The sequence below is a fragment of the Apteryx rowi genome, unplaced genomic scaffold, assembly GCF_003343035.1.
Source record: "Apteryx rowi isolate R43461 unplaced genomic scaffold, aptRow1 scaffold_771, whole genome shotgun sequence".
Classification (NCBI taxonomy): Eukaryota; Metazoa; Chordata; class Aves; order Apterygiformes; family Apterygidae; genus Apteryx; species Apteryx rowi.
This window is the reverse complement of record NW_020451062.1, coordinates 126,246-141,275: the sequence shown is the minus strand read 5'-3', so window position 1 is coordinate 141,275 and position 15,030 is coordinate 126,246. Positions and strand designations below refer to the sequence as shown.

Here is a 15,030-nt window from a genome sequence, read left to right as displayed (position 1 = left end):
AGTTTGGAGGAGAACAATTGAGATGCTAAATATCTTGGGAACAAATACCTTGGGGAGAAAAGGTTAAGCAAAATGGAAAAAGTCACTTGGGAAGACAGGTGATAGAGAGGATGTGTAAGCAAAATCTACATGTGACCACACAGCAGGTTGTTGGAAAGAGGATGTGTTAATTCTTTTCAGAATAAAAGCAGGTGGTTATGAGAGGCGGTAGAACAAGTTTAGTTAAAGATTGGGGAAAACTCTGTGGCCATTTTCTTCATCAATGTTAGTGAGTGCAATTGCAACTCAGCTGCAGTAATTCCATTTGGCTTTGTGACTGCCAATTAGGTTGGCCACATGTACCAGTGTGACATTTGGGTTTTAAACCCTGGGAACAGCATGGACAATGGAACAAGTGACAGCAGAAGAAGGTAAAATTTTGTTGAGGCAGACATTCAAGTCAGACATTCAAAGTAAGTGTGATACTATAAGATACATCCTCTTGTGCTTAGACTTCTTTAGATCCTTTTACCTCTGCTTACCAGAGAGATGAGCAAGTATCTATACTGTTAGGTTGCCATGTAGATTAAAAAAGAACCTGCTCATCCTTTCATATACTCTTTTATTGCTTTCTTTTGGCTTTGCTTGTTATACTGTGTCCTGCCCAGGTGATGTATGAGTTGTACCATTTTGGTTTCTCAGAGCACCAACATTTCTCAAACATTCCTACTCACAGCCCTCAATGGACTTCCAGCGATCTGCAGTCACGAGCTTGGAAACCGCTGTTCTTCATTTACTTTGTGCCACTTGTAGTCCCACACCTGCTTATAGTGAAGTTTAAAGACCAGGTCAATTAATTCAGTTGCTGTCCATTGAGATGAAATCCTGTGGCCTACTGGAAATCACTTCCTTTTCAGGAAATTTCATGGGCAAGGGAAAAAAATCCTGCCATAGTATTAAGCAGTGCCCAGATATGCTATGAAACTTGCTTCATTTAGCACAGTAATCCTAATTTCAGGGCATCCTGCCATTGTTTCTAAACCAATTTACAGCAACTTTTAAAACAGATTATTTTTGTGGTAGTTGCAACTGCTTAACGTTCCCAAGTACAGAAAAAGAGATTGTGATGTCTGAGACATGAATAAGGGCTCATGGCTAGGGTGAAAAAAAAATGCTCTGCTAATAAAATAACTGGCATCAGTACTCAGTCCACAACTGAGTCCTGGCATCCATGGCTGACTTCCAGGTAGCTCACAGAGAATGAATTTTAGCCTGAGATCTACATGATAGCTCTGATAATCCATTTAACTGATGTGTAGGGAACACAATGGAAGTGATTCGCTGCTACTGCACAGAGGCGGGTTATTCTGTTAATTTAGGAGCAAAACTGGTCTAGCCTCTTTACAACCAGTCAGTGGCTCTCATGGGGGTAGGAGCCTTCTTTCCTCCATCCCATTGCAGAATGAATTTTCTTGCTGTATTGCCAACTTCACAGAATATGACTTCAAGAACTCGAATATCATATTAGGCCCTTCAACTCGCCACCTTTTACTGTAGCAGCTGTTGTTTGGCTAAGCTGTTATTCCTGGGAAACAGGACTGGGGAGATGAGGCTGTGAAACTCTGAAGTGAATCTATTGGTAAGTGGGGTGGGAGCGACCTGCATAACTGACAGATTTCTGGAGGGCTATTACTGCACTGGCCAGAAGTTCACTGCACAAAACCGCCAGATGCCTGACTAGTTAGGCTGGCAACACACTTTCGCTTATCAGAGCCCTAAATGCAGTTCTGAATATGCTTTTGCAGGGAGCAACAGGAAACTTTTAAATCTGTGCTTCTGCCTTACCCGTTGATACAGAGAGGAAATTGTCAACCTGGGGCTCAGCATGTTCTCCTAAATTGGGTGCACAAAGAAAGCTTACTGAAGGAGCTGGAAGTGAAAAGACCTAGAGTTGCAGTCTTGCTTGTAGGCAACCTTGAGCAAGTCTTATAACTTCTTTGTACCTTTGGTTCTATTCTACTTTGTCAAGATATCCTCTAGTCTCTTCAGTGGCATCCTCACCCTAAGCAAGCCTAAGAACAATATAGACTCTTTTGTAAACAAAAGTCCTTTTTCTTCTGGCTCTACCTGCTTTCTTTACATCATTATTTTTGGCATTGCTGGCTGTACAGTCATTAAGTCACGTTTTACTTGTCTAAATCTTCTTATGACAATAAGTCATTTGAAAGGCTTCCTAGGTATGTTAGACATGAAGGGAACAAGTTGTACACCATCCATTTTTTTAGCAAACAAATGAGACAGAGGTGTGTGATCTGCATACTCAAAAATAGTCCTTCTTTTCAATGTCAGTGCCTGCTTTGCATTGCATTTTATCCCCTGTGGCAGAGATCAGCATTTTCATCTCCAGAGAGTAGAGTGTTGACTTCCAATTAGGAGTATACACTATTATTAAGAGTGTTTTTCCTATACGGGTATATAGAAAACTGTGTCCCAAAGCACTGGAGGGCAACAAGGACAAACCTGCAAGCTCAGGAGCTTCTGCAGTCCCAAACAGATCAGTGGACCTCTTACAAGTTCCAGACTACTTACTGCAGATAAGACAATAGGAAGGGAGGCTGAAGTACATTTCATCTTAAAGTCTACTCAGCTACTAAAGCAGGATTGCTAGTCCACGTCATCACTCAAGATTTTCCTGTAGCTTATAAAGATGAAAAGACCTTTAACTGTGATCTAGGTTAGCTTTCCCTAGTATGTGAGGCTATTGCAGAGGAATGCAAAGCAGTAGGTTTCCCATTGTTGCACACTGCAGCAAGTGGAGAGAGACTTCCCACATTGTTACTCTGGCTAATTTGTTGTCACCATTGTAAGGACTGTACTAGCTAGCAGCAACAGTGATAATCATGATGCTTCCTATGAACATGTTGTCTTTTATTTAAGAATCTCCAAGCATATGTAAACATTAATTAAGCTTCAGATCATTTCAGGGAGTTACAGAGGGCTCATGTCACTCATTTCTAGGATGCAGTTCTGCAGCTGTTTGGCTGCATATGGCCTTGCTAGTTATGGACTGATTCACCACGAGCTTGGAGAGTCTGCCAGCACTGGAGTCAGAACTGCATCCTTTTTCTGATGTAAATGATATATATATATATGTACCTATATATGTGGGGGAATATCATTTTCCCCCATGCTGCTTTCATTGCTATGATGGCAGTATATAAAATCCAGTTGAAGTCCTTCCCAGTAAGCAAGTATTCACTCTTTCAGTTTGAAGGAAGATGTGCTGCCCCAGCAAAGAGTTTCATGTCACCATGCCTTTCATTATGGATTATATTAACTCAGCACAAAGCCTTCTGTTTCACGCACAGATACAGATTAAGGATGGGCCATAACAAAACTGAATCCCTTTTGCAATTGTAAATGCAAGGGTCGTTTTAGGAAGGAGTCTGCTGTTTCCCAAACTGTAACTGCATCTCAAGGACAGAGATCAGAACACTATTACGTATTGGCTACACAGTCTATCATTAGATATTGGAAAGTTGAATTGTAAAATATTCTGCTCTAAATGAAATGTGTTTGTGAAAATTCACTTCAGCTGAATTTATTTTTTTCCCAGGGTAAAAAATGTCTGTGTCTGTGTTTGAGTCTGATATGTGAATATAAATAGCTCAACAATATTACTTAAAATTACCAGATAGGAGTAACAGAATGCAGTCCTGTCTACACATAATGGACAGACAGAAAAAGCTGGTCCAATTTTTTACCTCCACTGATTCACACAGATAAATCGCCCAACCTTTTTAAGAACCAAAACTTTTTAAGTACCAAAACTTGAGAAATGAATCCTGTTGGTTAATGAGCAGATTAAAAACTTTGGGAAAGCACCTTTCTCATCCTCTCCCTGAAGCCTGGATGAACAAACCAATTAGCAATATTATACCAAAGTTCAGTCAAACCTTCTCCAAAGCTTGGCTGCTTTATTGGTCCCCCCACCCCTGAACTGAAAAGCCCACACCATAAACCACCTTTTCCAAGAGTATGTCTTTAATTTCTCTTATAGTTTCCACAGATACTAGTTATCCACAAGAATCAAAAGAACAATATGTTTCTACCAAAAACTACCAGCACATGCAATGTCTAATTCTCCCACTTCTAAAATCTGAGCTGTGGTGTTGTGTCCTTCAGAAGGGCTTGTGATGTGCTTGGTGACAGACACAACGCAGTGGTACAAGGTATGATGCTAATCTCTTTTTCAGACTTCTTTTAATAAACTATGTCCGCTGGGAAAATAATGAGACATGTCTACACCCCAGGTGCAGGTACACCCCAGTTGCCCAAGGAGAAGCCTAGCTCTTGATGTTGAATTGTCTCTTGGTGGGACGAGACCAGGATGCTGGAGCTGAGCTGGTACATCCACACAGCACTAACTACTGACTTGAGCCTGTGCCAGCTGATGGGTCTGCATTGTTCCCTGATATAGTTGCTGGAGATCACAGAGGGGAAAACATGGCATCATTGTCAAACTCCACAAGAATTTTCTCATATCTTTAAAAATGGTAAATGTGATTCCCCCAAGGATGGAGGCTGGATATGAGAGGGTGGTTCCAGCTGAGGTGTCTCTGCTTTCTTGGAGTGAGTGGTGGGTGTTGTCACCATTCTCCACTCTCTCATTTTCTGGCTTGTGCTTATTCAATTTTCAGCATACCAAAGGCAAATTGACAGCCCCTTGTGATGGGCTGAAGGAGTACTCCACACAGACTGTTTTCTAGGGCCTTGTCCGGGCATCATTCCTCATCTTTTTACTGTTTGAAAAGCTGCCCTGACACGTTCTGAAGAAATCTGCAGAAGAAATGCTGGCCTTGTTTCTGCAAGATTTGGCAAGGTTCCCACGCATAAGGCTAGAGGTCAGTGGCTCATTGCTGTGGAATCCCAGTCCTGGTCAGCATTCATTTCCCTTCTCTTTCCAGTCCCTTAATCTGAAAAATCATGTGAGGAGAGGTGGGAGGGGGAGGGGAGCATGATGTAACCTCAGCTCTGGCAAAGTTAAAGAGACTGCATTCAACTGTATGGTGCCTGCAACTTGCAGTGATTTGGGGTGTCAAGGAGGGACCCTGAATCGTGCTAAAAAGGAGTGAAGATGGAGCATGTCTGTGTGAGACCCAGCTGATGATGTACTCACTGCACTTGCTGCGAAGAAAACTGTGTGCTTAACAGTGCACACTCTTGCAGCTTCTTGCCTTGCTGTCTGCTGCGTGTACCCAGAATAATAGGAGGACTGGCTGTTTTCTGAGGACATTCCTGGAGAAAGGGAGAAGCAAAGCTAGCTATACTTGTGGGGTAAGTTTGTTCCTGCTACCTGGACTTTTCACTCTCATTTGAGGCTTAAGCTTGTTGTTTGGGGGAAGCAAAGGAAGTGGAGTAAACTGGGATGTGTATGAAATGACTGAGGGTATGTAACCGTCTGAAATTCTGGCTGGATTGACTCTGAGCCATCTGATAATCACTGACTAATCCCTCTGCTGGCAGATTCTGCCCAGATTACACAGCCGTGTGTCTCTGTGCCAGGGTGCCTATGAGAGGTATTTACAGTGAGGGTTTTGAGGCATACACCAGAGAAACAGACCAAAAAGTGTTTTGACTGCAGCAATTGACTGCAGAAGAGAAATATGTGTGTGTATGCTCATGTCACTGTAACTGCTGTGTGTGTGGTTGCATGTCAGACCGGGGGGGGGAGGGTTAGCAGGCAGAGAGGTCAGTGGGTATAGCTAAATTTTGTTGCATGTTACATTTCACCAAAGTAGATCTGTAGACAATCACAATACAGTCAACCATGCTAATTTTAACAGTTTTGGTTTGGATTTGCAAAATATATCTGGTCAGTAGTGTCAGATATGCTTTAAGAATTTGTAGTTCTAGCAGAAGTATGTGGTCTGTGGATTAAAAAGCTGCTTACACTAGTAAGACCCCTTAAATACATTTATACCATGATAAAGGGCCCTGTAGTAGGCTAGAGCTTTCCCTTCCCTGTAATGCACGAGACTCTGCTCTTGCTGCCAGGACCCAGTGGGCACAAAAGAGCAGGATACAGGTCCAAAGGACGTGTGGGCACTTTGCTCCCCTTGGCAGTCAGTGGGAAATCAAAGGAGAAAATGTGCTTTTGTCAGTACTACGAGGAGATGAAACTGGGGGGAAGCTGGCCCTGTGTATTTTCTAATAGAACTAGTGCAGATAACACAGACTGTTGTCAGCAACTGCAATAGGGAGTTTTCTAGGTGAGCTTTGGCCCTTCCAAATTCCATTGAAGAAGTCTGCCTGCTAAGGGAAAGGAGGGACAAGGAGGAGTACCAAATTATATATGGCTATTATACTGTATTATAATATATTATGTTATATTATATATACTAGCTAAAGCAAAACATATCTAGTGTGTAAATGGGGCATCAGAAAACCAAGTAACTGACCTAGCTCAGTTAACATGTATGGAGTTGCAGTAGCGATGAATTAGTCCCAGACTGCCTGTTAGTATTGCAAATCTCTGAGAATACCTGCATGAAAATACTGTTATGACACCTGCTCTCTGTCCCAGCATGAATGTTGTGCCTGTACTGTTCTGGGATAATATCACTCAGTTGATATCCCCACATGGTACACAGAGCTCCTGGCTTTGGTATTTTGAGTGCAGCTAGTCAGAATACTGCTGGTGATGAAACATCAACAAGATATTGAAATATGGAAATAGAAGTTATAAAAAGAAAGTTAATCATCGCAGGGGGGTTCTTTTTCTCCCTTTTTTAAACATGACTCTAATCCTGGTCCAGAATTTCAGTTTCTACAGAGAGCAAAATATTTGCTTTTCATTAGCTGTAGTCCTGATCCTTTATCTAAGGAGCCTCCTTTTTCAGGACTCGGTCAAGACTAGGATAAATGGGGTTGCGCTGACTATGAATGCTCATTTTGATTTCTTTCCAGAACTTGTGATGGCTTCAGCTTGGCAGAAAACTCAGGAATACTGCAACTGGGTCCTTCAAAGCAGAGGTAGGTGCCTTAAATAGGAATTTACACATCAATAGTGTGATCACCAAGAACAAACTTAGAAGGAAAGTGATCCTCATATAAGTGCACATTTTTTCACTGGGCAGATTTTCACTTTTCCCTCTCCATGATCATGAACTTCCTTTAAGTCTTGAAATACCTATGAGCAAAATTCCAGCAGGATCATAGTAAGGATTGAAGGGGTGGGGGATTTCCCCTGTCCATAGTGGGGAACTCTTGGCAACTTTCTGTCTCACATACAACGGCGGGCTGACCAACAAGACGTGCTCAGGACAGCCTGTTAAATATGAAATATTATAAAAAGTGATTTTTTTTAAATGGGAAACCTTAGTAAGAACAAAGTGTTAGTACTTTGAGGTTTAAACTCATAAAGATGCCAGTAAAATCTGATATCTAATGAAATATTGACAGAAGCCACTGCTCAGTGTTTGAGGGTTTTTCTCTTTTCAGTTAGGAGACCTCAGGACTTCAGTAGCTAGAGTTTCTGCAGGTCCAGTTTAGCAGATCACTGTGGCATCCCCAGAGTTAAATGTAAGAACATGTCACAAATTGGCATGAAGGTGGAATGACAGGCCTGTATGGTGGCCCTGACAGGGGAAGCACACGGGGCCACATGCATAGGTTGTAAATATTTCAGGACTTGAATTTCAGAAGAGAGTCTAAGCTGGGATTCAGGACTTCTGACAGACTGTCAAATCCAGAACTGGAATATCAAAGAGCTCTTAACAGAGAGACCATAGCATGAATAGTAAAGATTTTGCAGGTTTAGAAGGAAGGGGGATTAACAGAATTGTGTGGACAGGAACGGTGTCTTTAAAAAACCCTGAGGCCCACTGGCAAAAATGTTGTGAAGAACATAGGAAGGGGATGTAACTTACCAGTGAGCTAAGAACTGATTTTCAGTAGAGGATTTCTGTGAGGATCCAAGGGCTAGAATAGTGAGGGGGGATCTGGGACTTGGGACTGGCGCATCAGGAAGCGAGGAGAGATGCTGAGAGAGTTTAGCAGAGCAGTGACCACATTGGGAAGAGGAGAAGAATGTGTGAATGGGAACTAGGATATTTTTCCCCTAGGATTTGGGGGAGGTGGCGGGACAGAAATTCTGTTGAACTTCTGTTTCCTGAAGGGCTGAAGAGCAGTTTTAAGAGAGACACGTGTTTAGTCATTTTCCAGTGAAACTGTATGCTTTCAAGGGAGACCACTCTATGAGTAGACATAAAAAGAAGGGTATGAAGAATTTCAGATGGCCTGAATATTGTGGAGAAAAGAAGAAGTAGCCTCTGTGACTGAAGCAATTTATTACTGTGCTTTAAAAACTTAAGCTCTCGCAGATCCCGAAACTGATTGGTTTGTTCTGTGCTTCCCTGCAGAACATGTCTTGAGCTACTTCTTTTCTCCTGTTGGGGACAGTATTACAGCCTGTCATGAGGAGTCCAGCTTGTGACAGGAAAGGCCTGTTCAACAACATGCAGCTAAAGGCTGGCACTCAGCAGAGGACTCTTTTAGGTCCTACAGCCCCAGCCCTAGTGTAGTGTCGAAGCCTTTTAGTAGAGGTTGGCACATGGAGTCCCAAGCTGAAAGAAAAGCAGTGGATCTGCTTTGTGTAGATGCATGAAATACCACTTTACTGCCAGAGGACATGTAGGAGGGAAGCAATGAAATATATCTGCCATACAAGACATGCCAAGTTCAGCTGTGTGTTTTGCTTTTCAGATTCAAGGACAGACCCATGGCCCCTGGTCTACTCTCCACTTCCAGTCACCCTTCTCTTTGTCTTCTACCTCTTTGTTGTGCACTGGGGCCTTGCCTCATGTGCAAGCGGCAACTGCTGAAGCTGAAAGGTCTGCTGATTACCTACAACCTCGCTATGGTGACATTATCAAGCTATATGTTTTATGAGGTGAGGAGACTGGATTATCCCCTTCTGGGTAAGCGTTCGGGAAGTGTTTGAAAGCCAAAGCCGTTTCAACAGCTTTGATGATGAACCCTAAGGGAGGGAGTAGGAGCCAACTTGGACACATCCGCATTTTGCTGCAAGAGGGACAGTACTACCCTTTTGAAAGTGATGAATTGTTACCAAAGCACACCTCATTTCCTCTCAGTTCTCAGTCTTCCTCTTATTCATAAAATTAATGGTGAAAGGTTACTTAATGAACAAGCTAAAAGTTGGAATCTCACAGGTGGTCACAGAGCATATGGAGGACTCCTCATTTTGTCTCAGACCGGGCTCATCTCTGAAAATGAGGGAACTTCTTTTCCAGACTTGCACAATCCTCTCCAAGAGTATCAAGTGTACTGTAGCCTCCTGCTTCCATGGGTGTTGATGGCATTGCTTTCTGCTTGTTTTTAATGCGTGAACATTTCTACAGTGTTCTCAGATGAGACCCACTGACTTATTTTATGTACATCACTGAATACTCTTCAGATAAGTAGGGCTGAACAGGTTTGATAAACATCTTGATATTAATAAATTTGCCAGTTAAACTGATGGCACTATTCTTAGGTTGAGTTAAACCAAATTGCAAATTTTTTGAGGAAATACTACTAGATCTGAGGACAGGTATGAAAATTGATTGCCTATGCATGCTTGTTCAGTTATACTGGTTACTTGGTATAGTTTTTGGCTTTCTAGTTAATAGGCAAATGCAACCAGCCAAAACAAGTTGTGAGATGTTTACAAATGAAAACACTATTTTCAGAGAAATTCTGAAGCCTAGAATTCACTGTTCCCACTAAAGCATTTTTGAGCACTCCAGTAATTGCATGAAGAGTTACAAACATGACCAAACTGAATATTTGTTTTCTCATTCCAACAAGGACATGAAGTACTTTCTTTCAGGTTTTACTTTTTGCTCAGACACATAAGTTGCATGGATTTTCAGTTAGTGAATGCTAGGTTGAGACTGTGTGGCCTTTATCATTAATATGTACATCTTTTTGGAACAGATGGTGTTGAACAGAAAATGGATTTCTACTGCTTTTCTTTCATTTCAGTTTCTGGTAACTTCAATTTTGGACAACTACAGCTACCTGTGCCAGCCAGTGGATTACAGCTGAAGTGAACTAGGAATGAGGGATTGTACAGTTCTGTGCAAAGCTTGCCTTAGACCCTGCTCCGTTTCTCGATATGCAGATTGTTTTGCTGGTAAATAGCAATTTGCATCCCTAGGAAGCATTTTGCTCCAGTTTATTTGCTTGAAAATTTATTGCACTAAATTGTCTGCTTTAACGGTTGCACTTAGCTTTAGCTCTCTAGAGATTAATCACCTCATTTGATATAACCATCTAAGTTCCCTCTTTGATCAGTGGAGAGAGGGTGATCCTACCATTTGAAGAGAGAGGTCTAATATAAGTATTGCAAATTACCTCTGAAAGATATGTGGCTCCATGGATTTTATAAGGATTCTGGGTGATTACTGTCAACTAGAAAATCAATTTTTATATCCTAAAATTTGCGTGACATAAATCTCACTCAAAATTTCTGCGAACTGGGGGATTTGGCTAAAACTATTTTTTGCTTGGCCATCACAGGAGGATTTAGGACCCACCACCCGCAGCTTTTCAAAACACTGCATGATTTTTTGTCTCTGTCTGAATTTGGAACTATTATATTTTGCCTCTGGATAAAATCAGACTTCAAACAGATTAAAGCATGGAAATTAGCTTTTCAGCTTTCCAGGTACTTGCCATCAGGCTAGAAACTGTTGTTAAACAGCTCACTTTGCCTTGTCAAAGAAGAAACAACTTAGCAAACAAATCATCTAACCAGCCAAAGCTACTAAAACTCTAACTGAACGCTTCTCCTCCCCCCAAATCAAGACTCCTTTCTGAGTGCCTACTCTGGGGGAAGCAACAGCCATAAAAGACCCACTTAGTTTTTCACCTTAGCTATTGATCCCAGGTGGGCAGCTTTCACATACTGCATGGATCAGTGGTTAAAAATCTAAGGCAGTAAAACTAAGCAGTGAGTTTGCCTTGAGATCTAACAGCGTTTCCTCGTACTGGCCGGCAGATGGCAAGAGTGTGTCGGTGGTTCTTCTTCTCCAAAGCCCTCATGCTGCTGGATCCGGTAAGGGGGAACTCTGCTCCATAGCAGAACTGGTGCTCTGAAATAAATCACTCCCTCGTCAGGAAAGGGCAGAGTGCCAAAAGCTAATGTCCTGGGTTGATCCTGTATTGATTTGGTTGATGCTTTTCACTAAATGCTTTTTTCATGTGTTCTGCTCTGCCTGTTTGTGGGAATACAGCTGACACTGTCAAAGAAGAGGGCACAGCTTCAGAGTACTGCTACATAGAGACATTTTGCCTGCAAGAGTCCAGCACTGCCACTGGATATCATGCTGCTAGGCTTCCTCAAAAGCCTCTTTCCAAGCAAACAAAAAAATAAAATTCCTGAACCTATGTCCAGTTTGCCAGTCTCTATCCCAGTGCCTGTATACATGCTCCACTCCTCAGCACCCTTTCTGTAGGTGGACATTCCCTTTAAACCACAAACAGCCCCTAGGGGAGAAGCTTTTACCTTAGCTGTTGCCAGAAGGTCTGCCAAAATCTTAGTTACTAGTTGATTAAAGCTGCTGGAATATCTGCTTCCAGACAGGAGCTGTCATTGCTCATCTGGACATATGATAGTGGTTAGTTATGCAGTAAAGGGACTGCAAATATGCATGTGGCCTGGTATTTCTGCTGCCACAGATTATTCCAAAGCTATGGGTTAAAGGTTTGTATCCCAGGTGAAATCAAAAGTTCACGTGAAGGCAGAACCATTTTATAGCTTGCATGTTAGGTGTTCTCCTATATTTCAAATAGTTGCCTGAACTAATAAGGGAATCCCATTTCTCAGCTTGGTCTGCCAAGGAAGGCTGTATTCTGGCCTGTCTGGGACTCCACAGTCTAGTGCTCTTTGGGGGGATTAGTTGACAACGCACTGTCTGCATAGTGAATCAGCATGTGGAGCCCATCTAGACCTATTGCCAGTAGGTTCACCCATCCTCTCTGTGTTCTCATCAGCAAGGGCAGCTGCTTTTCATCATAATTTTGTTTTTTAATAAATGACAGAAGAAATGAGGTTGTGGAGATCCAGAATCACCACTAACTATTCTTATCACCTTCTGGTGTAATATCTTCCTCTGTCTAAACACATCAGCTCAAGACTTTCCTTTGTCTGGTTTCTTTCAGGTTTTCTTTATTCTGCGCAAGAAACAAGAACAAGTGATTTTCCTGCATGTATATCACCATGGCATAATGCTGTTCAGCTGGTGGTCAGGGGTCAAATATGTGCCTGGGGGACAAGGTAAGTTTCTGTGGACACTGTGTGTTTCAGTTTTTCCTGTGCTTTGGAGATAACATAAACAGTGCAGATGGGGTGACTGATAGGCAGGAATCTCACCTATTTCCAAAGGTATGAAAAACATGTGAGTTTCAGTGGATACCATCTGCTCAGTTCTTTGGGCTATTTAGACTGCTATATTCACTGTCTCATCCGTAACAAGAATGTGCCAGTCATTCCCTGTCCAAACAGAAACAACAGTATCATATACAAGGTCTGTTTGTACCTCACCCAGACCTTTATTTCCCATTCAGCTGGGCCAAGTTCAGCAGCCTCGATTCTGACTGCACCTTTCTGACTGTATCCAGCTTATTTCTCTTTCTAGTCTGTACCCAGACTGCTGCTTCTTTCTGCTCCACCTACACAGAAGCGTCTGAAGCTGACACAGAATACTAAACAATTATAGGCAGGTCCTACAGAAAAAGCTGGATTACTGGTACTATTTTGGGGGGAAATCGCTTTGGCTAAATGGTCTTGACATCAGAATGGTTTGAAATGCTTAGGCCAGATCAATAATTCTCTCCTCTGCCTTTGAAGTTCTCTGAAAATGAGATATGGGATGGACATACACTGGAGGGAACAGGGAGATTACGAAATACTTCCTAAGCAGACACTAGATTGAAGGTTCACACAAATGGGTAACATGATGTATTTTGAGAGCATTATCACTGTGGATGTCAGCTCATTGCAAGGTTAATCTTGAATGGTTTGTGTGTCTTGCTCATCCTGACCTTTTTACTCCTCAGCCTTCTTTATTGGGATGTTGAACTCCTTTGTACACATCTTCATGTATGCATATTATGCCCTGGCAAGCCTGGGACCACAGAGGCAGCATTACCTGTGGTGGAAGCGTTATCTAACCATCATGCAGCTGGTAATCAATTCCATGTATTCATCTCTGCACTTTCACTTCTTGGGTATGATGGCCCTTGCTCTCTGTCTCTGTCCCTTCCGTGGGGGCTCAACTCTTTCTGTTTGTTTCCTGTGGAAATGATCATGTTCTTAGGTGTCCTAATGTCCCACTATGAGAGGTGAACTGATCAGTTATATGTACTGAATACTACTCTCAGGAAACTACCAAGAGGCCTTCAGTGACCACATCAGCTTCCAACTAATAAGCTCCATTTTCATAATGGGAAGAAAAGAGAGAAAAATTAAAAATTAGACTTCTCTCTCTTCTATTGTATGTATCAGCCTTTTCTTCTCTGGAGCAGCTTGATTTTGAGGTGTTGGGCAATAACTTGGTAGAGCTTTGGATTGTTGGTAGGGCAGAAAATCGGGCAGCTTTCATTCCATTTCTTCAAAAAGGAAGGGCATGTCTAACTGCAGGCAAACAGAGAGGGGTTAAAGAAAATAAATGTGAGTTTTACTCCCTATGTGGAGAATCCCCTTGGATTTTCTTTCCCTCATCTCTGAAAGGGTGGCAAATCCTGACAATTCCACTCAGTGTTTTTTCAAAAATAAAGCATAAAAGCAATGTTCTAGGCAAGGACAATAATTACAGTAAGTATGTGGGAGAGTTAATTCCACACAAACAGAGATTATGGAAACAAAGTGTATGTAGTTACCAACGAAGAGAAGCAGATGTAAAATAGTCATGCACAGAAGGCTGGCCCAGAACTCTTATTTATCCTGGATGGTAAAACCAGAACAAGAAAGAGCAGCACGAAATCAAAAGATATTTGTAAGGCAAAATATAGCACAGGACATCAGTTTTTATTTAACGTATTCTCAGTATGTAGAACTCATTAATTCAGGGTATCAAGGCAAGTTCAAATGAAGAAAAGTAGCATCTGTAGTTCCTTTCTATAAAATACCAGTCACAGTGGTTATGGGTATGATCTGATTGCCATCTGAGGAGAGGAGTCTCCCACCTTTAGTTTCCATATTCCAAAACAGAATTACTGGCCAGTCGCAGAGGAGGGACCCAAGGGCTATGGTCTGTTCTTACATGGGACAGACTGAACTCCAGACCTGCTCCTTTTAGCAGTGGGCAAGATTCAACGTGATATCCTTCTGTGTTGTGCAAAACACTGCTGAGCTCAAAAGACAAGTTTGTCAAGGCATGCAGGTGGTACTCTGGGTTGAGGACACAACTAGTATGAGTGATGCTCTTTATGCTGGGCTAAATGGTCAGTCTGGGTATGCCTTATGTAGGATCCCTAATCTGTCTGCTTCTTTCCTCCCCCTCCTTCAGGGCCAATCTGTGGCCGTTGCTGCTCATTCTTCCTACAAACTCTTCACAGAGTGCCCGTTCCCCAACGGCTTCAACACTTCAGTCTTCCTCTACATTCTCAGCCTTATCACTCTCTTCCTACACTTCCACTGTCAAACCTACATTAGGGGAAAGCAGGAGGAGCTAACCTAAAGAAAACCAAAGAGGAGAGTGAGCACAGTTTGATGAACTTGCACATTCTCGGCTGTTTCTACAATGACTGTGTGAAGAAAATGTATTTAGAGAGGGTGTGGGAGAGCTATTTGTGCAGACTCTTGGGTACATTAAAATATTTCAAATTAGGAAGAGAAAAGAAAATACCTAAAAACAGGGATTAGAGTACTGAGGAGTTCACTTATTTGATGCTGAGGCAAATCCAAGCCAAATAGTCATCAACATAGCAGCCTTTGTGAAATTAGCCTAAGAGGATCCCTTCCTGCCCCTCCATCTGTCAGCT

At 42.2% G+C, this 15,030-nt stretch overlaps 1 pseudogene; it reads left to right on the top strand.

Moving 5' to 3' along the window:
* Window positions 1-6,956: 6,956 nt before the first annotated feature.
* Window positions 6,957-14,726, top strand: LOC112976850 (annotated as a pseudogene).
* Window positions 14,727-15,030: the final 304 nt, after the last annotated feature.